This window comes from Microcebus murinus, chromosome 5, assembly GCF_040939455.1.
Source record: "Microcebus murinus isolate Inina chromosome 5, M.murinus_Inina_mat1.0, whole genome shotgun sequence".
Taxonomy (NCBI): Eukaryota; Metazoa; Chordata; class Mammalia; order Primates; family Cheirogaleidae; genus Microcebus; species Microcebus murinus.
Genome location: NC_134108.1, coordinates 76,981,103 through 77,005,324, shown reverse-complemented (window position 1 = coordinate 77,005,324; position 24,222 = coordinate 76,981,103). Strand labels below are relative to the sequence as shown.

Genomic DNA, 24,222 nt, shown 5'->3' with positions numbered 1-24,222 from the left:
GTTAATTTCCTAATTTTGATGTTTGTGTTGTAGTTATATAAAAGAATACCTTTGTTTGTAGGTAATATTCACCAGAGAAATAATGAGGCAAAAGTTGAAAATTACCCTCCAGTGGTTCGGGGTGGAGGGGAAGGAAGAAATGTTTTTGTATTGTAGTTCCAACGTTTCTATAAATTCATGATTGTTTAATTTTAAAAAAAATAAACGTATTCTTGGGAATGCAAAATGTCTATGCATATGTTAATCAAGAAATTTTTTATCTAAAAACATAGAGACATGGTTTTCTTTGAGGCAATATATAACAATCCCTATGAAATCTATATGAGTATCTTTTAAAATCTTTTATAGGACTGGGCATAGTGACTCACATCTATAATCCTAGCACTCTGGGAGGCGGAGGCAGGCAGATCGTTTGAGCTCAGGAGTTTGAAACCAGCCTGAGCAAGAGCAAGAGCCCATCTCTATTAAAAAAAAATAGAAAGAAATTAGCCAGACAACTAAAAATATATATAGAAAAAATTAGCCAGGCATGGTGGCACATGCTTGTTGTCCCAGCTACTCTGGAGGCTGAGGCAGCAGGATTGCTTGAGCCCAGGAGTTTGAGGTTGCTGTGAGCTAGGCTAAAGCCATGACACTGTAGTCTGGGCAACAGAGCAAGACTCTGTCTCAAAAAAAATATATTGTATAGAAGAAGGTAGGGTATAAATAAATACATATATACATATATAATATTAATACATCATCAATTTTGGCACTGTGACCTCCAGAGGATATCTTATTAAATTATGAGTTTAAATGAAGTATTCCTTATATATTTGGCCATGTGAACTAATCCATTAAATTATTTTACAATAACTTCAACTTTTTTCCTTATTAAATATTATTTATGCTTACTGTAGCAACAAACTCACGCGTTTATCTTTCCAAACAGAGATAACAACTGTTAGTGTTTGAAATATAGTCTTCTAATTTTTCCAATAGAATCTTACAGATACTTTCTGTAATGCATTTATTTTTACTTAACATATTATTTTATTGAATAGTCATTTACTCTCTCAAATTTTGTCTGCAGAGATTGTCCTTAGTGGATGTACTAAGAGCAACTCAAATTCTACATTTTCTTAACAGTATCCTATTATTAAAACACGTTTGTTTCCAATTTTTCACTATAACAAAAATGCTGTAATCTTATAGCCGTGAGTCATTAATTGTTTTTAGTAAACACCACCCATTCTCTATTTATTGCCACCTCCAACTCCCACTACCCCAGGACAAGAAGTGAAGGAAGAGGTAACTAGCCACATGTCAAACCCAACAATCTCATGAATTCAGGAATAGTGAGTGTACGCAAACAGAGGGAAAGAAAGTAGGACCTCTCCTCTGTAACTTATGCATCCCACTGAGATGCTAGTTCTTTTTTTTTTCCAGCAGTGTTTGCTCAGGAGGTCTGCAGTTGACACGGTGGCAGTAGGTGAGCTGTTCATTGGGTTCCCCAGAGGGAGTCATTCCTCTTTCAATGAGACTATTGCATTCATTAGTTACTTAAAGAAGATAATATCAGACAAAAGTATAATGGATCTCTATTTTAAAGTGAGTATAATTAAGATTTCTCCATAAAAAATGCATCTCAAGTATAAATCAATGTTAATTTGAATTGCAAATCACATACAGTCTGGGCTGGTCAGTTCAAGTAGCTCTATAGAAGCCAATGAAGATTGAAGATTTGCTCTCACTAAGAGCAGACAGCTTTCAACAAGGAAAAATATAATTTGTAACCTGAACTAGTCAGATGAGGAATCTGAGATGAAACAATGGATGGCTCAGAGCTAACTCAGTTCCTCTCCTGAAATCAGCCCACAATCCTTGTAGTATTTTTTTTTTTTTTTTTTTTTGAAACAGAGTCTCGTTTTGTTGCCCAGGCTAGAGTGAGTGCCCTGGCGTCAGCCTAGCTCACAGCAACCTCAAACTCCTGGGCTCAAGCAATCCTACTGTCTTAGCCTCCGGAGTAGCTGGGACTACAGGCATGTGCCACCATGCCGGCTAATTTTTTCTATATATTTTTAGTTGGCCAATTAATTTCTTTCTATTTATAGTAGAGACGGGGTCCCACTCTTGCTCAGGCTGGTTTCGAACTCCTGACCTCGAGCAATCCTCCCACCTCGGCCTCTCAGAGTGCTAAGATTGCAGGCATGAGCCACCGCGCCCTGCCTCCTTGTTATATTTATGGTGGCTGGGCATTGTCCATCTTCCCTCCATTGTCTATGAAGGACAGCCCAGCACATCTTAATAATATAACATGTCATTATATATTATGATGATGCTATTATTAAAATAATAAAAGATCTTTTCTGAGGTTTAAAAAGTTAAAATGGCTCTGAATATGGCTTACATTCTTGACTCTTCAATAGCATCTTTGTGGGTAAATATTTTTTTCATGGTGAATTTTATATACAAATCAAATCTATCAAGTATTAGAAAAATCTATGAGGGAATAAAATTATTTCATGAGCTTAGTGTGTTTTCTAAACTCTAGATATCTGAGCTTTGGATAAGCCCAATTTTTTTATGACAATAGGTCAGATCATGTCTTAAGAAAGAATTCAAAAAATAGCATGATTATATCTATAAAATGGGAATAATAATCATTATCCTATGCACATAAAGCATTTAGCGTGTTCCCTGGTATGTCAGAAGCGCTCAATAAAAGTAACTGTGATTATTATTATTGTCATTTTTTTTCTTTCTAAAGCCAATAGCAATCACAGTTATATTAAAATTAACATTAATGACTGTTATATTTACATGACAGTTTATGGATTAGGTCTACATTAATGATTGCCATATTTACATGATAGTTTATAGATTGGGTCTTTTGGTGTCCTGATTCCTAATTTGTCATTCAGTTTAATTGGGCTTTAAGTAACAGACACTGGGAAAATTTTTAGATAATTGTTTCTGTACTTAGGGCCAGATCACACACAACGTAGGAGGTTACATGTAACCTTCTGTTTGGTGTGATCCAAACTAAGCAAATAAATCAGCCTCTATTAGTGAAGAAATAAGTTGAGTAAGAGAAAGTAATTACACATCAACATTACGCAGAATCTTTTCAAGAATACATTAGAAAATGCTGCCCAACCCATTCTACATACATATTTTAAATACCCATTTATGACTCTCCTTTTAAAGTTAAGCTGTTGGTCCAATGCACTTCTGAAAAAATTTCTGGAATTTAGCTGAGGACTTTAGTAACCAAGATTCTGACCTTTCCTTAGTCTATTAAATACCCTTTTACCATCATTGTACTCAGGCCATGTTCTCCCAATATCTTAGTACAATAGATACTATTCCCCTTTAAAGCACCAAATTCCAGAAAAGAAAACCAAATATTAAAACCTAAGAAGAGAGGCAAGTCAGGCCATCTTCCTATTCCCAAGTGTCCGTTTTGAGCCCTCATTGAATGGTAACTTGTTCTTCAAACTTGGTTCCCTCCTCCAAGATGGATATTTCTCAGAAAATGATTGGGAGTAACAGTTTTAAATGGAAATTAATAATAAATCTGGAGGTTGAAGGTTAATCATTGATAAGAAATTATCCTTTGCAAATAACAGCTTTCTCTACAACAATAATAAAAGTCCCTTGATTGGTGTAGTTTTCATATATGAAAACTGGTGTAGTATTTCATTAATGTTGAAAGAGGATCTAAGACTGGCTGGAGCAGAAGAAATAACAGAAAGAGGGTTCTTGCATGTTACATACATGTGGAATCTAATAAAGTTGAACTCATAGAAGCAGAAAGTAAAATGATGGTTACCAGAGGCTGGGGGTGGGGGAAGGGAATGGGGAGTTGTTGATCAAAGGGTACAAAATTTCAGATAGACAGGAGGAATATGTTTTGAGATCTGTTTCATAGCATGGTGTCTACAGCCAATAATAATTATTATTATATTACAAAATAACTAAATATTACAAAATAATATATTACAAAATAACTAAGAGAATAAATTTCAAATGTCTCACCTTTTCAAATGTTAGGTAATCGAGATGATGAATGTGTCAGCTGGCTTGATTTAATCTTGCCACATTGTATACATATATCAAAACATCAAATTGTACCCCATAAATGTATACAATTATAATTTGTCAATAAAAATAATATTAATGATTTATTTTCAAATTTTTTAAAAGAAAGAAATTCTGAAAAGAAATAGGAGGTAATAAGGAATAAGCCCAGGAAAGCATGGAAAGTTGATTAAAAAACCTGACGAAGAAGCTCCCCATGGCAGGGGAGGGAATAAAATTTACACTTATCAAGGCTTGAACCCAGAGGGAAAGGGAAGGTGGGAAACAATTCCCACAAGTCACAGTGTGATTGTGTGAGGAAGACTTTGAAAGATAATATGAAACAAGGACGTGAGAATGTTATTGGCTAGGCTGTTTAAAGAAATGGGGGCTACAAATGGCAATGTGATGAATTCATTGAATAAATGCACTGTTAGCTAAATTACTTGCTCTGGCAATCACTAAATAGAAGTTGGAAATAAAGCACAGTTGTTGCCATTATTCAAACTTACACTGTAATTAACAGAATTATATATGATATATATATATTGCTCCTCTCTACCTCTGGGTATGAGAGAAGGAAAGAGACCTCATTAACTTGTGCCCAGTACGAAAAAAACACTTGGAAGGATAATTAACATGACAAGGCAACACTACTCATCTCAGCACATTCTTTGCAGGACCAAACAGCAAAAGATGATCTAGATGGCCAGTTTGGCTTAAAATGTTTAATGCTTAGCTTCATTCTGGGTAACCTTCTAACAGTGGCTTCTTCCCAAACAGGGTTTCCCCCCAAAAAAGCAGAAGAATGTTAGCACACAAGGTCTTGAGTGAGATTTTATTCACATCACTATTTCCTACCCATTCACAAAATGTCCCTGCTCTCAGTGCAGCAAGAAGCAGCTGAGAATCATGTGCCACCCTAATAGGACCCCTCACAGGACACATTCACCCCACATGCTACACTGTCACCAGGACCGAGGTAAGCACTAGCCTCTCTCCTTCTCCCACACTGACAGACAGGGTTGATGGGTAGACATCTGCCCAAAAGTCCATCGTCTGGTAGTGCCAGAGGCATGATGAGACAGAGAAAGCATGACCTCTTATACAACAGGTACCTTGGGAAATAACGCAAAACAGGTGGTGTTCTGGATTCTAGGAAGACACACAACATGATGCTGTGGCTTGTCTGTGAATTCATATATCTGAATTAATAAACCATATGATCTTGAGAAAATTAAACTTTCTGAGTCTCAGCTTCATCTCTCATAAAAAGAGGTTTGAGTCGAACACCTCTGAGCATCTACTAGTGTCCACAAATGTTATGGTAAAACGATTTTTTTCAGATTTTTTCAAAATCCTTCGAACTTAAAAGATTGACCAGAACTTGTGCTTTAGTACCCCTTTCCTGGATCAGTCTGACTAGTTTTCTGCTAAGTAGTGATCAAAGGCAAGAAGTTCCTTGGTCCAGTGCCGCATTTTATGTGCTTGCTCCATAGTCCCTCACCCTCAGTATTTAGTCATAAATGTATCCATTTTGGCTATCGGTGTATGTTTTGATAATAACATTACTCAGGAAATAAATTGCCATCAAGATGTACTCGACACTTCAGTGATTAGGCAGAATGGACTGTGCAGCCTTGTTTCAACAACTCTAATCCAGCGAGGTCCCTCCTAGGAAATCCTATTAAGCAACTAAGGAAGAAGTATGTTGGCTTTTCTTTTTAAAAGAAAAAAATAAGAGTCTCTAGGTCTGCCAAATTTTTAGAAGTCAATAGGCAAGATTTGAGAATAGGAGGAAGAGAAAACAATGCACTCTCAAAAGCATTGCATGTGTTTAGGCTCTTCTATTTTTCAAAATGGAAGTACCGTTATTTTTCTTCTGATTGTAAGGATTGTTGCCACATACTGTTGAATTGTTTTTCAGGAAGCTTGTCCCGGTTGATTTTCCCACCAGCAATATATAGTGACCGTTTCCTCATACCATCACCATACTGGGTGCTGAATTGTTTTGTATTTGCCAATATGTTGGGCAAAATAATACTATCTTCTTTTAATTTGAACTTTTCATTATCAGTAAGATTAAACATTTTTGCAAATTATTTATGTCATTTGTCCATTTTCCTGTTGTGTCTCTTTTTCTTTATTCATGTAAAAGAGTTCTTTATATTAAGAATATTTGTCCTTGATTATTTTTGTCACAAATTGTAGTTTGAATTTTAACTTTGTTCATGAGGGTTACTGGAGATTTTTTTCAGTATAAAAGTTTCATTCAGTTTTTATGGAGTCAAATATTTTAGTCTTTTGTTTTACTATTTTATTTATTTATTTATTTTTTGTCTTGCTTAGGAAGGTCTTCCCCACTTCACCTATATACTTTTTAAAATTTTTTATTTATTTATTTATTTTTATTATAGTATTTCATTTTCATTTTTTTAGACTTAAATTTCTGGGCCATTTTGTACATATTTTGGTATAAGGTATAACATAGAGATTTAATTTCATTTTCTTCCAGTTTTTTCAACCCTGTTAATTGAGTAATTCATATTTTCACTACAGTTTTGAAATGTCTCTTTTTTTCTAACACTAAATTCCTATATATAGGTGCATATTTTTCTGGACTTTCTACTATTTTCCCTTGATCTCCCCATCTGATGTGAACTGATTCTGATACCACTACCAAACTACTTGAATTTGTGTGATTTCAAAATTCTTTTCTTTTTTCAGAGATGGTATCTCACTATGTTGTCTAGGCTGGTCTAAAACTCTTGGGCTCAAGTGATCCTCCCGCCTCAGTCTCCTGAGTAGCTTCAGGCATGCACCACTGCACTGGCTCAAAATTCATTTGAATGTGTGGTAAGGCAATACTCTCAACTTGCGCTTCAAAAACTTCCTGGCTATCACACAGGTTTATTGCCTAAGCAGCAGTTAGGCAGTTGAAGTGGAATGTTGAATATATGTAAGTATTTTTTCAAAGTGCATAAAATTATAAAAGTCCTAAAGCAAATACTTTCATAGGAAGAATTCATCACCTGTTTGTAGACATACTGAGAGTAGTCACTGTTTGGAAAGAATGATCAGCAATGTGGATGGTCAGGAATATTCTAGCCCACAGGATGCATATTTGGCTGGCTCATTTATGGCCACTAAAGATTTAAGTATAGTGAACATTTATGTATATGGTGGATCCTCTTCATCACATTATTTTTATTTATTTTATTTAATTATTTTATTTATTTTGTATTTTATTTTAATTCTTCTTTGAGACAGAGTCTCACTCTGTTGCCCAGGCTAGACTGCCATGGCATCAGCCTAGCTCACAGCAACCTAAAACTCAGGGCTCAAGCTATCCTCCTGCCTCAGCCTCCCAAGTAGCTGAGACTATAGGCATGTGCCACCACACCCCGCTAATTTTTTCTATTTTTAGTTGTTAGGCTAATTTCTTTCTATTTATAGTAGAGACATGGTCTTGCTCTTGCTCAGGCTGGTCTCAAACTCCTGAGCGCAAGCAATCTTCCTGCCTCGCCCTCCCAGAGTGCTAGGATTTCAGATGTGAGCCACCACACCCGACCCATCACCTGATTTTTAAAAACATTAAAATTATCATGTAAGCGAAAGAATGCAACTTACTAGTTCCCCACCATTTGTAGAGCTATATGGACTTGTTGCAACAAATCATCCTTTCAATCACATTTATTTCTGTTGCATTCCCTTAGATCTTGTTTGTCAGGCCCTATCTTGTTTTCAGCCTTGTAACTCCTGTTAGAAAGTAGAGATAATATAATATGCACCATTGTATCTCAATCCCTAGCTCAGTGCCTGACACATAATGAATATTTAGTGAATGAGTGAATTATGCACACTGAATGTGAAGCAGGAGAGACACAGAGCTCTGGTCCAGTACTGGGATTTAGCATGCCTTAGTTGTTTTGACATTGTATTACAATGCTGGCATCTCACTGACATCTCACTCTTGTCTCTAGGAAGGCTCTTCCTCCACAGCTATTTTATCCCTGAATTCCACCTCCCTGCTCTCCTTCCTGTTCCTGCTGACAAGCTTGCCCAAGCAGGGACTGATTCCCTGTCTGTGTCAAAATGCAGCCATCCTCCACCTGCCATCCTCCACCCCATACCTGCATGGTAGACCCTCAGGTGCCAGCTGCTAGCTTGGACCATTCTTTGCCATCTAATGCCACACCATTTGGATCCTGTGTTCTCCCAGTCATGCTCCCAGTTAAGCACCAGTCCAGCCCCTCTTCCAGCAAAAATTGCTGGGGCCTTGCCTGACCGAGCCCCAGGACGTATTCTTCAAGATAAGCAGACTGTGTGGACCTCATTCTATAATCATGTGCTTTCACACAGCCCAAATCTTTTTTAATTCTCACACAATACTAGCGAAAGCACTACTGAAATCCAACTCTTACGAAAGCGTCAGGGAACGGAAATTGAAATAATAATACAATCCAGATATCAATTGAATTGGAGGTTTTTAATCTTTTATTAATACTATGTAGAAAACAAGCGCTCTGCTTTTTCTCCAATCTCTCTCTCAAAAAGACAAAATTCTTCACTTTCTGAGAAACTGCAAGTCACTTTCATCTGGTTTTCCCCCTTGTCCTCTCCTCTGTTTGAGCTCAGCGTTTCACGTGCTCGTTTTGGTGAGATTCCATGGCAATACATCACCAGGAACACATGTGTTCCACTGGGACTTTATTCTCTGGAAGATGTGAATGGTGATGTAAATAATGGCATCATTGGAATTTTGAGGAAGTGATGCAAGAAAGAAAGCTATGGTGAAATAAGGTAAAATCAAGCAACTATAATCAATATTTCCTTTTGGAGTAGCATGGACTGTATTGATGCTGATAGGGAAATTTAATGGTGTTCAGCCGGAACTGTCAGCAGAAACATTAATTAAATGGCAGCTGTTGCTTTACCACTTGGAGAGGAGTAGAGCAATCCTAACTCCAAAATAGATTTCCAAGGATGGGAGCATTTCCAGCTAATGAACTACAATAAGAGCCTGGTTGTGGTTTTGGGGAAAAAAATTGCAAGTAGCCTTTTGTCAATAGTTATGTCTTATAACATTGTATTTTAAAATAAGCGGTCTAGTCAGTCAATGGAAATACATATATATAATATTATGCTAATTAAAGCTACTAAGTCCAGTTCCCATTCAGTTATGCGTTGGTTATTCTGTGATACTCTAATGAACACTTAAAGCATTTGTTGATTTTTAATTTATATTGTTAGAAAAGCAATATGTGACCTCTGAAGGTTTAGAGAAAATTGAGAAACAGCAATAATCACCCATGGTCACTAATTATTATCACCATGTTTATCAAGGAAAAAATTACATTGAGTGCAATCAATGAAAACTGGCCAGTGATGTTTAGTTTCTCAATTTCATGACATTTAATGGATTCAATTTAAACAAACACTTACTGAGCACTTGTTTTGTGCAAGGTGATCCTAAAACCAGTGCCACGTCATAACTGAATCTATCACATTAATGTTTTTGAGTGTATATGTAAATATTCGTTACAAAATAATTATTTGTATTAATCTTTTACTTTTTGTTTACTTTCTATTGCTTAGAAAATTCTATGCTGTGTTATTGTCATGGTTATTTTCATCTCAGTAAGGTTCATCTAACCAAACAATGCATACAGGTTTTCTCCTAGGTGTGAAAAAAGTCCGTTCTATAGAATTACAAAGTAACAAAATCAATCAGAAAATTAATTCCATACGTGCTACCTAAAAATAAAGATTTTAAAAGTTCTTTAGAGTACATTGACCCCCTGACCTGTCAGTTTCACAGAACATACCAGCTTGTTTCCAATGCACCTGCTGCTATAGGAGAAGAAACGTGATTAATCCCTTCCTGTTGTTGCTGATATTATGAAAGAAGTAAGGGAGTGGTATAAAAGTCCAGACAGGGGAATCCCAGGGAAAATGGGGAACACAGCCAAATTGACAGCACTAGGGAAAAAGTCAATGGTCTAAATAGGACAGTAGAGTTTGTGTTTAGAATGTCTACATAAAGGTAAAGAGAACGTGTGCTCAAAAGTAAGGCACAAAGTATTATATTGGCCCACAAGGGAAAAGGAAGACAGGACTTAAGAAACAAAGTCACTGAGGGAAATGGAGCACCTTAAAACCGTCATAAAGAGAATAGGTTGCTGATAATCTGCTCACTCATTGGGAAAATAGAGGGGAAGGCAAAGACCCAATCTCTAGTCAAACAGAAAACCCAGTTAGTAGGAACTAAGGGCACCAAAGCCAGGTGCCACAAGACCTCTGATGCCAAAACAAGGAAACAGCTGCCATTCAACACCTTACATTCTCAGAGTGGGCTCCAGAATAGCAAAGTGATTAAGAGATTACCAGCACAGGCTGAGGAGTCCAATTGTCAGGACTCATCCCAGACTTGCCACCTGCTTGCTGGGGCAGAGGGTGAGGAGGGGAGATGGGCAATTCCCTCAGCCTCTTTATCTGTAAAATATAGACCATATGAGTAGCTGCCTCATATATTGGAGTTGTGAGTGCCTAATATACAAACAGTATACTCATTACATATTAAGTATTGTTCATTATGATCATGTAATAGAAAGAGTAGTAGACTGGAACTCAGAGGACTTAAGTTCTGGTCCTTGCTCTACTTCATGTCCCACCTCTTGTACAGACAGGACTGAAGTGCGGTCATAGAAATGGACCCAGGAAGCACTCAAGGATCCTTAGTCAAGATCATAAAAGCAAATTCAGGCAGTGATCCTGAGTGTCAGTGCACTTGAGACAGAAGCACAGCCACTGCAAGGTGTGGTAAGTGCCCACTACCAAGGGTTGGGTGAGCTCAGTACCTGACCCAATTCTACCTGCAGGGGACTTTGTAGCTTCGTCTGAGTGATTTCTCTTCCCCCATTCTAGTACTGTCTTCTTCAAAATGATGAAGTGGTACTAGAAAACTGGTTCTCAACCCTGGATGCACATTAAAATCACATAAAAGCTTCCAAAATAGACCAATACTTGATCCTCTCAGGACAGCTTAAATCAGAACCTGGGGGGACACAGCCCAGGCACCTATATTTTTAAAGTAACCCGGGTGACTGTGATGCACAGGGCATGTCGAGAACCACAGGACTAGATGATCTGATGGTTCCAAGTAAGCTCAGACTCAAGAGGAAACCAACTCTTTTTCGTTTCCTGCAGAGTACAGGTGACCCCAGGACCAAGCCATGTAACCATTGACAGTGTGAGACTCAGAACCCTCCTTCCTGCTTGCAATCAGACGAGGTGCAGAGGTGCCAAGAGAACCAGGAAATCTTACAGAAGTCTTAGATAGCTCTTGAGTGAGTATGATGAATTGCTAATATCTTCCATTTACAAGGAAATTATCACTCAGTTTTGTGCCAAGAGAAATTTAGAATAATTGAATGAGAAAAAAAAATACTTCTAGAAGCCAACCAGTCAAATCCTTTGTCTTCAAAGGATAGAACACTAATGCTTTTCTTCCTTTGACACTGTTACACATTTTTACAAAAAGACAGGAGAGGAAAAAAAGAGAAATTCTGAGTTTATTGCAAGGAAATCAGGAGATACCACGTTAATGAAACAGAAGGCCTTGATGAAGATACATCTCTGTCTTTATTTTTTTTCCCCATTGGTTTGGATTAAATATGTCTGTGCTTCAGAGCAAAGAGTATATCAAGTGAGCACCAGTATAAGTCTTGTGCATTGACCAACAACGAGTGTGTCTGTGTGTGTTAGGGGATGTCCGGGTGTGCTAGCATAGTTGTGACAAGATTCTGTTTTCAACTTACTGGAATTTAATTTTTCAGAGTGTAGGGATCCATTCTGTTATATGCATTGATTCCATATGAAACATTCACCTTCCTAGGATAGTCAATCCCACTAGGATAGTCAATCCCACTACCTGTGATATTTGAAACACTGAAAAATAGAGTATTTATGGCCACTGGCATAAGAAAAAGCAAAGCATTATCTGCTCCATCAAATGTGTATTAGAACTATTCTCCTTTTACTTCAGACAATCTGAAAGTTAAATGCCAGATATGCAAATAGAAACTCAAAAATTCTAATTATTTCCAAATAGATATTTAGATATCATGCAGGCAACTCTTGGTCAATAAAGATTTAAAAATCAAATAAAACAGCCAATAAAATATCTTATGCCACTGCTCCACAGTAGCAAACCACTGGCTGAAAAGTGTTAGGTGGTTTTTCTTAAACTATAACAAGCTGTTTTATTTTGTTTTTTGAAGGAACAGCACGCTGCCGGAATGGCAATTCACTACCTGAATAAAGTCACTGGGAGCCAATAAGAAGCTGTTCTGTGGAACAAGACTTTCTGTCTCCTTCCTCACTGCCTCCTCTAACAAATACCCAAACATACATACACGCACCTCCACCACCACCACCACCACCACCACCACCAAAGGCTTCTTGAAGGAATATTGCTACCAACCGCTGGGATAAGGATTTCGTAGAACTCCTCTTGAACTCACTTCACAAACTGAATTATTGTAACCAAAGCAGAGCACTCAAATGTTACAATAGAAGGCGGGGCTCTGAATTGTCAACAGGAACAAAAGCAGACCAAAATTCCAATGGTATCAAAGAATGTGGCTACAACAGCCATAATATATCATCAAATCAAATGCTCCATGGAATCTTCTCGGGAATCAACTCAACAGTGTAGAAACCAAGGACCACATACCCCATCAATAACTGGCCTACCTCTTCCTGAGTTGCCCAACTCCTCTGGCTACTACTGAAGCTTCTGGTTCCTCTTTGGGGACCTGGGAGAGAAACCCTGTTGACTCTTTGACCCTAAGTCTCTTTATTCTTTGCTCTTAGTGTGTCTTTTCATACTGCAGGGACAGCTGATCCCCTGCAGTGTTACATTCTACAGCTTTCATTAAAACATCTCACAGTCATCTAGGTGGGGGTCTTCCTTGAACAGCTGCCTGCATTACAAAAAAGTGATTGAAAATACGGGATAAATAAGGTCAAATTGCCTAAGTCTGAATTTCAAATCTACTTCTGGGCAAGTTACTTTACATCTATAAACTTTATTTTCCTAATCTGTAAAATAGGGATTAAAAATAGTACCCCATGGGGTTGTTCTGAGAAACAAATAAAGTCATCCATGTACCTTCTAAAGGTGACTAAAAGATTTCTTAAAAAACTTTTTTAAATCATCCAAGTAAGGTGTTTGGCACAATTCCTGGCACATAGTAATCTTGATTATATGCTAGCTATTATTATCACCACTTTTATATAGTAAATTTATTATTAAACACATATAGATATATATTATATAGATAACATATATTATTACAAATAGATATTATTATTATCTATGGAATCAGCGGAATGTGGAAGGTAGGGATGTATTACCCAAAGTCGAGGGGCCCCCGAGTGAACCCTACCAGTGCAGCTGGCTTCCTTGAGGACTAGAACAAACAACAGGTTATGGCCAAAGCAGTTGGTTTGGTGGTATCCAAACCAGAAGATGATATTCTATCAAGAGAGCATGTGAAAGTTAAGCTTATGTGTAAGGCCACTCCCTGATCCAAATACCAGGCTGCTCTTCAAGCATGTGTCACTTACTAAACAGTTAATGAAACACAAAGAGCCTTGAATACCTCCAGTGTCACATTTCAAGGCTTATAGAATAATTAGGAAAAATCTGAGCTGGCACAACTCTTCCTGGCTCACCCTAGGGAGCAGACCCTCTTTGTTTTTCATTAGTGTATGTTGTCGTCACAGTAACTGCAGAGCTCCAAATACAGGCCCGGGGCGTCATTTCCTCATGTACACTTAGGCTGCTACACTGAAATAGCATTATGAACTCAGCAATGCCTCTTCCTTTCCTGTTGTGCTGTGATACCTCAATCAAAGAAGAAAGGCCTAAAATGAGTTACTTAAGACATAATACAAGGAAAAATAAAGTCCATTTATCCCTATTACTGTATCACCTGTGGTTCGTGTGTGTGTATATTTGTGTGTATGTGAGAGAGAGAGAGAGAGAGAGAGAACCTTATATTTGCATAGATCATTTAGATAAACAAGGCAAGTTGGCAGTAACTTCATTGTCTAGGTAATGTCAGTGGTCTGCTGTTATCAATCAAATCATCTTTGAGCCTTAAATCTTTAGCAAATTATTTTTAGAGAATGCATTTTGCCAACTCTGATAGGTCCACTTCACAGATTTCCTACGCCTTTTCCTTACAAAGATAAGCAGCAGATAATTCATTTCTTCAAAGTAACTTGGGAGAATTGCAGTTATAATTATTACAAAAACAAAAAGAGATTATTTTCAAGTGCAGATGTATTAGGTCTTTGGCCAGTGAAGCCACAAACATCGTTTTCATCTACGTTTTGGTGAAAGAGGTAGGCAATAGCTTTTAAGCAAGGAATAAAAACAGAAAATCCTTAAACGTTAAGGGCTCTATAAAGTCAGATCACTTAAGATAAATTCTGTGTTAGCTTCAAAAATTCTTTTTATTTTGTCTTTCACAGGCCTCAGAGACACATAAATCACCCAATATTATGCACGTTGACACCATTTCCCAAAAATGGGAAAAAACCCAAACTTCTTTTGCCTTCTCAGTATTGCTATGGCTTAAGTAAATCTCTCAGGGGCAGAGAAACATGAGGGTACTGGTTAACGTATGTTACTTCATTTCTCTGCTGGGAGTTTCTCAAGTTCTGCAATCAGCTGGTTAATAGCCAGCTAAAGCTGCTCAATTCATGTTTAACTTTCCTTATTCTAAATTATTCCACAACAGGTTGCCTGGCCTTTGAAATTAAACTGCCTCAGCTACTACCACAGAGAAAGCTGTATTCTGCTTGCAGCCTTTTCCCTTCTCTCATTACCTAAAGAGTAGAACTGAGCATTTAAGGGAAAAGAACATAATCCAATACATTTTCCTGAGGTTCCTATATTTTTGCCCTAGCAAATCTCTAACACAGCCTTAAAAGCCAGGAAAAATTCCTTCCACCTTTTTTTGTTTTACTTTTCTTCCCCCCTTTCCTTCCTTCCTTCCTTTTTCTACAACAAGATTTCATTAAAGAATGATAATTCTAAAACTCAGTTGCCTCATCTTTTTTTTTTTTTTTTTTTTTTGAGACAGAGTCTCACTTTGTTGTCCAGGCTAGAATGAGTGCCGTGGCCTCAGCCTAGCTCACAGCAACCTCCATCTCCTGGGCTCAAGCAATCCTTCTGCCTCAGCCTCCGGAGTAGCTGGGACTACAGGCATGTGCCACCATGCCCGGCTAATTTTTTCTATATATTAGTTGGTCAATTAATTTCTTTCTATTTATAGTAGAGACGGGGTCTCGCTCTTGTTTAGGGTGGTTTCGAACTCCTGACCTTGAGCAATCCACCCATCTCGGCCTCCCAGAGTGCTAGGATTACAGGCGTGAGCCACCACGCCCGGCCTAGTTGCCTCATCTTTTTAAAGACTCATCTTTTCTTCTTTTTTTTTTTTGGGGGGGCCAAACCACGTGGCTTTATTATACACTCGTGGACGAGGTTCTGGGGCCCCAAGAGCGGGGGGGGCCCCGGAAGTCGCCCCAAGACTCATCTTTTCAATTGAGAAACATAAAGTAAAATTAACAGATCTAAATCATATTTGTCCTGCATAAGCTTTGTTACCACTAAAGCTACTAAGAAACTTCCCTACTTATAAGAGTGCTTTCCATATTCTAGTTAAATTAAATATACAGAATATTAAGCAGAGTATATGTGCACATCTTTATAACAATTTTTTGATTGTCTTGGAATATACTTTTCTTGTTTTGTTTAAGAAGAATGAATAGGATTAAAGACAATGAATAGCAAGAATTCATTTCCATTTGTTAAGGTTGAAGTTAGCTTTAGATGACCTTTTTTGGTCTTTTCATTTTTATCTGTTACTAGGTTAGTAAAACAAAACAAATCATCTATGGAAAGAAATAAAAAATGATAAATTTAACAATGTGTCCTTCTATGGAGGAGGAAGTCTCCATTGTTATACATTACCCAGTATAGTTGGCTGTAAAAGAGATGCCCAAGCACTATGTATAAACACACTTTATCTCCAAGTGCAAATATAGAAATCATAGGACAGTCCATGCTGTGGGTGATTTCTTAGGCTTTTTATTAATGGTTCTATAAGACAGCAGACTGCTGAGTGATAAGGGAGGGTTTGAAACATAAATTCCATACTAAATTATTGGCTGCCATTCAAACTATGTCTGCTTAGAGTACCCAGCAGCAAAGTGTGTCCCAAACAGGATTCCAAATTTAAACAATACATTCTTCTGCTTTTCCTGTGATCTATGAACTTGAGTTTGCAAACTATCTGAATCTAAGAATTTTGTTTGCAACAAAGATTAAAGTAAACAAATAGTTACATTTAAGGAGTGGTACTAAAGCCATAATAACTTACATTTATTCAAGAATAAATTTTAAACTATAAATTTTATTAAGTCATTTAATTTTCAAAACAACTCTATGAGGAAATAGCACTATTACCCTCATTTTATAGATGAGGAAACTGAGGCATTAATTTGCCCAAGGTCACATTGAACTGAAATCTGAATCCAGGCCATCTGGTTTACCTATGCCACTAGCCTTTTTTGACTCCTCTTTTTTGAACATATCCTTGTTATATCTTCAATTCTCTTTAAGGAAATAATAAGTATTTTTATTAGTTTATCTTTCTAATGATATTCATATACTAAAAATAATTATTCTATAAAAAATTTGTGTTGCAGGCTTTTCTAACAAGTTGTTATTAATCTTTTTTCTCTTAAACCTTCCTATTGAAATAGATCTCAATCTTAGCTTGCCCCTTCACTCCTCATGGTGCTGCCTAAAATGCACGAGTTTAAAGAAATAAGATTAAACTAATAAGTGACAATGGGAATTAAACAAACTGTTAAATTATATATCTCAAGGCAGCTGTTTTATGAAGAAGTTCTCATCTGCCAAAAAAGAAAAACACCAGTGGCACTATATAAAATGTGTAAACCCCAATGTTTCACTTCTAAAGAAGTAAGTAAAAATTATAACCAAAGGGAAACCATTGTTTAATGAATATATTAACTATTTCATAGATTTCATTTTTAAAATTCCATAATGATTCCTATTGAACACCCATTTAGACAAGTAAGGTTAATTTTTTTGGCCATCTTAAAATATAAAGAGAATGTTTTCTTTTGGTGGATACAAAATAGATTGCTTCAAAGGTATGATTCATGCTTTATCTCATACAGTAAGGCTACAGGTTTCATGAGTGATTAAAGATAATACTTAGAAATGTCTCTTTTTTTAAATATCTAGAGAAAAAGAACAGAAAATGGATCGTAACATATTTAAATGTTTGAATGTTCAAGGCCAGATGCTAACCCATCACCCACAAATAAAATGAGCCATAATTTAAATGAATTGTACCAAAGGTAACCATAAAAAGAATCTGGCACCAAAAGATGATAAAAATGTATGACTGGCCGGGCACGGCAGCTCATGCCTATAATCCTAGGCCTCGAGGTCAGGAGTTCGAAACCGGCCTGAGCAAGAACGAGACCCCTGTCTCTACTATAAATAGAAAGAAATTAATTGGCCAACTAATATATATAGAAAAAATTAGCCAGGCATGGTAGCACATGCCTGTAGTCCCAGCTACTCGGGAGGCTGAGACAGAAGGATTGCTTGAGCCCAGGAGTTTGAGGTTGCTGTGAGCTAGGCTGAGGCCACGGCACTCACTCTAGCCTGGGCAACAAAGTGAGACTCTGTCTCAAAAAAAAAAAAAAAAATGTATGACTTATGGTATTTAGAGGTCTAGGTACATACACAGGACATGCATATACCGTGTGCGTATGTGCATATGTGTATACTGTCTTATTATATCCCCTTCTTTCTATTTCATTCTTGAGCGATACAACATCATCTTCACAATCAGGTACATGAGTATGGGTAAAACTACTTGTCATTTTTCTGTACATGGCAAAACTTTTTTAAGACTTCCCTTGAAAAATTTTTGAGGTAAAAAGCTGTTAATCATGCTTACAGTTGCTTTTCTTGATTTTATACTTATCCATACTTTCTCATGTACTCATCATCAGAAATCTAGAGCCACAAATGTTAATAGAACATCCACAGTGTGCATGGAGCTGAGAAGTTCTAAAGCCAATTGATGCTTTGGCTATTGCCTTGCACCTAATAGGCTTCATATAATTGTTTTGAATTTAATGGGGCAAACCCTACTCCAAAGTACCCTAATTCTAACCGAACATCAAACTGTCTGAAGGAATCACTTCTAAAATGTATGATTCAGAAAATCACTGTGAAAGTGGAAGACACTGCTCTGGGTCTTAAAGGGTAGGTAAGATTTCTATAGGAAGAGAGAACAAAATGTGTTCCAGGCAAGGGGAATAATATGGGCAAAGGTAGGGCATTATTAATAAAATGTTCACTGTGTACGGAAGGACCTTGTGGAGTAGTGGTAGTAAGACTAGAAAAGTTAAGTAGGTGCCAGATAACTGAAGATTTTCAAAATACCCAGCCTAGGTGTTTGGCAGCAAGTAGGAGTCCCAGAAGATAACTGAGGAATGGATAGACAAACATAGCAATGCTTTAGGAAAATTAATCTCGTGGCCATGGGCAAGATGATATGGATGGTAATTAAGGGTGGGAGGGGAGAAGTACTGTTACAATAGACAGGCTGAAGAGAATAGGCCTTAGTGCGGTGGAAGACATGGCAAAGGAATCTAACATTTCTCATGGCAAAAGAGAAAGAGAGGGTTCCAAAACGACACAGAGGTGTGAACTTGAGTGAACAGGTGAACAGATCTGCATAGTTGTGGAAAGCCTGATTGTTCACATAGTGGAGGAAACCACATGGTTTCACCTAAGCTGGTCTTGATTTTTAAGAGGAAACTTACTCAGTATCAATCTCTAGTGTTTAAAAAAAAAAAAAAGGAAACTTACAACCATGAAGAAAATTAATAATACTCAAAAACACTCAAAAACACTTCATCAGCAAACATGGCAAACAGGGCCAAATGCTATGCTTAGTTATCTGTATACTGTCCACTGACTTTAAAAGAAATTACATGCCTAGGACTAATGATAGATTTTGGCCTTACACACATATTTGTAAGCCAACAACGTGACCCTTCTTAGGATAAGAACAAGAAAAATGTAAAGCATTTAGTTCTGACTTTTCAAAACTCTTTCAAGACAAAGATAGTTTATCTCCACTAAAGCACCAGGAGTTTAATTCTCTAATAGCAAGGTCACCAAAGTGCATTTGCACTATTATTTGTACATATTCAATATATGTCATTAGCTCATTTACTTTGTAAACTTATCAAGTAATCAGAATTATGAAACATAATACATACTGATATGTGGGTCCTATTTCATTTTCCTGAACATACAATACATAAGTTTTAATCGGTTTTTCTTAAAATAGGAAAATTTTTGGAAAAGGTTGATACATTCTTATTTGTCAACAATTTGTTCAAAACTGGTCTTGGGTAAATTCTTTACATTGACAAAAATAGACTCAAATAATTTCTTATAAAAGGTGTTTCTGTATATTCTTTGATATTATCCTTAGATTAGAATATGCATTCAAATTATCATGTTCATTTAAAGAAAAAAACTTTTTATGCAAATCCAGCCCAACAACAGATCATCAGGTGTCAACATTAACCATATCACCAATGTACAACCACAACCTGTCAGATATTGATCATTCTAAACAATTCTGATAAAACTGCATGCCAACTCATGGAAGGGGAGACCATCAGAGGGTTTCCTTCTCACTATAGTAAATACATTCATGCCCATATACATGCAACTTAAGAAAGGATTTTTTTCCCTAATTTATTCTGTTTACGTTTTTTAAAAACAGAAGTTGTTCTATCTAAATACAAGCAATTACTCAATTTATTTAAAATACAAATAACATTCTCCTGAGTAGTTATATTTAACAACTGTAAAAGTAGAGATGTAATACCAGGCATATTTTGTGCCTGGTCAAAAGCATTTGGGGAGACTATAGTGTAACAAGGTCAGAACCAGCACAAGGTGTACCAGTGTAATCAGAGAATTAGGCAAAAGGAGACATGTAAAGCAGCAAGTCAAAAGTCCAGCGATACCAACATCATGCGGGACTTTCCTCTCATTTACCACACAAGCTGCTTAGCCAGTTTCAATAAATGAAAGCTATTTTGCTTCCAGGGAAAATATCCTTTTTATTGCTTAGCCATCCCAATGTGAAAAGAGCTGCAAAATTGTCCTTTGTCATATTTCTAGTACCTGCCGAAGAGTGATAGCTTGGCAGAAATATTTTGATGGCTATTAAAACATCGTAAAATTCTCTGTGTTTAAAAAGAAATCAGCATAATTCTCAGAAAGAGATGATGTTTCTGACTTTTTTTTAAAATCATTCACAATGATTATCATAATTTCTACATGTGTTATCACGCAGTAGAACAGGAAGAATCAAAGGAGAGAGACGAAACAGAATCAGAGAGAACCCTCTCCTTGTGGAAACAGAAATTTCTTGAGAGTAAGTTAGCTATTTATTTTGGTCTTACCTGACGGCAGCTGGTTTAACCAAGGGTATGTCCTCTATGGAGGTAGTTTATCCTTTGAAGAACCCAGTGGCTCGTCCCACAGCCCAAGACAGGCTCGAGTTCTGGAAAACTATCCAGCCCAAAAGAATACAGAAAAAAAAGCTTTTCCCACTTTCTTTCCTAGGACTAGCCAATTGCTGAAGTCATGCAGGAAACTGAGTAGAGAGGGGGGAAAGCAGCTTCTTCTCCCTGAAATCCCCGATCAGCAGAAATTGGAAGTTGTTGTCTATCTCCCACCCAGACTTTTGTTTAAAAGTTTTTTCAACTGTTGCTAGGTGTTGTTGGGTTCTGAGATTAGGTTTCTCCTCTTCTGCTCCCTTCACGACACTGTCAGAGCAATGACTTTGTTGAGGAGCTGAGCTCGCGCGTGCTATATTTAACCAGTGTTCTCAGCAAGTCAAGCCTGTCAACAGCTGAGAAGTTTGGAGCCGGCTTTACTCAGTTCCTAGGCAGCTGGGTTATCAGTGGATACAGCGAGCACTGCTCTCCCCGTAAAAGATTGCGGGGAAATCGGCAGACCCTTTTAAGGACTTCTGCTCGTTTCACAGAGGTAATTATTGTTTGAAGCTCTTAACTACAGACTGAGATTTGTAACTTAGCTTTTAAAATCTGAAAAGAAACAGAGCAGCAGTTGTCCTGGGCAGAGCAATTTACTAATGCAATATTCTTCTCAATTAGGCTCTGTCAGATAAACGTTGTGAAATAAAAAATGCTTTTAAAAGTGTATCACAACTGTTGGGAAAATTCACAGTAAGAGATCATTTCCAACAGCTTTTGACATGGGGGCATATTATTATGTTTATAGCTAGATCGCATACCCGGTCATATCAGACTGGATCACCTATGTACCTGAATGTTATTAAAATAAAGTTATCATAAAGGAATGTCTATAACATAATTTTGAAAGGAGTAAGATTAAGAAGAAATAGGTTAGCATTCTCACTCAGGTCATTCATTCAAAGTAACACATGGTGAACGAACACTCCGGGAAAACCAGGACTTGAGACACCTCTGGCTGTTGACGGGCTTGTTTCATCATTAACCCTACAGTTTCCACAGGCAGGGAAGGGTCACTTCTATCCTGAACTCCAACATGAAGAATGTCTCATAATATTTTATTTGCTTATCATAGAAGAATATGAATCTGCCAAGATTAAAACTCATATACAAATGTGTTTAATCACCTAGTCCTTGGGACTGCTAATTACATATGTGAAATTAGCAGTAAGGGGAACTGAGAGAGGTCCTTTCAGCCACAGGTAAAGTGAGGAGGCAGACACAAACCCCAGGAAGAGAGAGAGAGAGAGAGCGCACTATTGGTTAACAAACTAGAATATGGCCCTGACAAAAATTTCACCAACACTATTATAAATGTTCACCCCCCCTTCCTGAGATCAATTTATCAGTTCAAATATACCCTCTTTTTGACATGCAAACTGAAGAAGGACCAAGGAGATATGCAAAGGCATGGACTTAATATTTTAAGAGTTGTATACTTGCAATATTTAGCTGATGTGCTGGATAACCTTAATGTCTCTTTGAGATAGCTTGCCACTTTACATAGGAGTATGTGTGTGTGCGCATGTGTCTATGTGTGTCCTTCTTTTTAAAGAAACGATCCTCACGTCCAAAGTTAGCTGACCCCACACCTCAACCCATTAGAAAACATCTCAGTTCTTCACATCCCAGCCAGCACACTGACAGCTTGCATCTTTTCCCCTTAAGGTATTTACTACCATATACATGTAAAACTGCATTTGTTCAGATAAGTCTTTCTCAGTCTGAGCCAACCTTGATTTAAAAAAAAAAAAAAGACTTCTATGAAGATGAAAGAGCTTTCATGTAAAATTAACTGAGTCTTTCAGAATACTAACAGATCTTTTGGAAACTTCTATCTATTCACAGTCCGTAAAAGTGGCTTTTGATAGGAGAGAAAGTGTGTGGCTGGGCTATGGGCTAATTCACCAGAAGAACTTTTTAAAAATTACAAAGGGGTAGGGTATAGGGAGGTTATTGTTTGAAAAATACACACACTTCCCACACATACCACATGTGACAGCTCCAGGTTGAAAACCACTAAAGAGAACTCTGGGAATGTGTCATTTTACCAGTACTAAGGGTTCACTTTATGGATGTCGCCAAACCAAAATGAACCGGAGAAGAGTATAGCCAAATGTTGAGATAACTGAGGGCAAATAACCCACTTTGTCTTTATGGGCCTAGATAATTCTATCAAAACGGTGATATTTCTTCTGCAACTATCCTGGTAATTAGGGTTTTCAGTTTTGTTTTGTTTTATGAAAGCCTAGTCCCCCACCATTGTTTTCCTTAACCTTTGCAATTAGCTGTCCGTTGTTGCTATTAGTTTATTTTTAAACAGTGTGGTGACAAGACACAGCATACAGAGTATTTCATATAATTAAATACTGTTGCTACCATCAAATTGTGTTCTTTAATTATACTAGGCATATGTGCATGACTGACTCAGTATTCTGCAATAATCAGACTCTCTCTCTCCCATTCTCTCTCTCTCTCCCTCTCCCACCCTCTTCTCTGTAACACACACGCTCTATAAAGTGAATTTATTTTGAAGGCTTTCCTCCCCTGGGAAGGATTATTCAGACTAAAGCATTTCCTACATAATCCACAGAGGAAGTAGTGCCGTTGAGAACTATTAGAAATTTGTGTTTTGTATACAGTCAACAAGGAACTGATGTTTCAACACATATTGTTAATATATTACTGTTCAGCTGCATCCTTTCCCACAGTCTTAAGTGTGAGCCTTCTGAGAACCTCTGGTAAACTAACAACTAAAGCTGAATTTCCCAGCTTCAACAGTCAGTCATGATGAAACTTTTTAATAAGAATATAGGTTAATGCTATCAGTGGGAAAAGGCAAGTGAATTAAGAACATTGAGCCTAAGTGAAGTATCACAAGAATGGAAAAACAAACACCACATGTACTCAGTACTAAACTGGAGCTAATCAATTAACATTTATGTGCATGTGAGGAAGTAAAGCTCAATGGAAATCAAGTGTGGGGGGGGTAAATTCACACCTAAGGGGTACAATGTACATTATCTCAGTTAAGGCCACACTTACAACTTTGATTCAACCTGTACAAAAGCAAATGATGTAACCAAAGTCTGTGTACCCCTGTAATATTCTGAAATTAAAAAAAAAGAGAGGGGTAGTAGGTAGGATAGATGAAACAATATTAGTAAAATGTTAATAATTGTTGAAGCTGGTAAGGAACACATGGTGTTTAATGTGCTTCACTCTCTGCTTTTGTACGTATTTCAACATTTTCATAATGAAAATGTTAAAAATTCATGTATCCAAGTATACATGTTTACACATCCCTGAATTACATCATTTAAAAAAAGAAAACCCTGAAAAAAAGAATGTTGACCCATTTTCTCTAAACCCATTTCCAAAACCAAATTTTCCCACCTTTTTTCATTTAAATAAGCATAGTGATTTTTAAAGGTAAAAATAAGT

The 24,222-nt window shown here is 37.1% G+C and overlaps 1 protein-coding gene across 2 annotated transcripts in view; it reads right to left on the bottom strand.

The window, feature by feature from the left end:
* The window catches only part of FILIP1 (filamin A interacting protein 1), a 207,663-nt gene that overhangs the window by 153,702 nt on the left and 29,739 nt on the right, over positions 1-24,222 (bottom strand). Inside the window, exon 1 of one of the 2 annotated variants that reach the window (XM_012743151.3) lies at positions 20,683-21,131. The exons of the other annotated variant lie outside the window; for it this stretch is intronic. The gene's annotated coding sequence lies outside the window, so the exon portion shown is untranslated. Of the gene's footprint in view, positions 1-20,682; positions 21,132-24,222 lie in introns of those variants that run through there. 2 annotated transcript variants of the gene reach the window in all.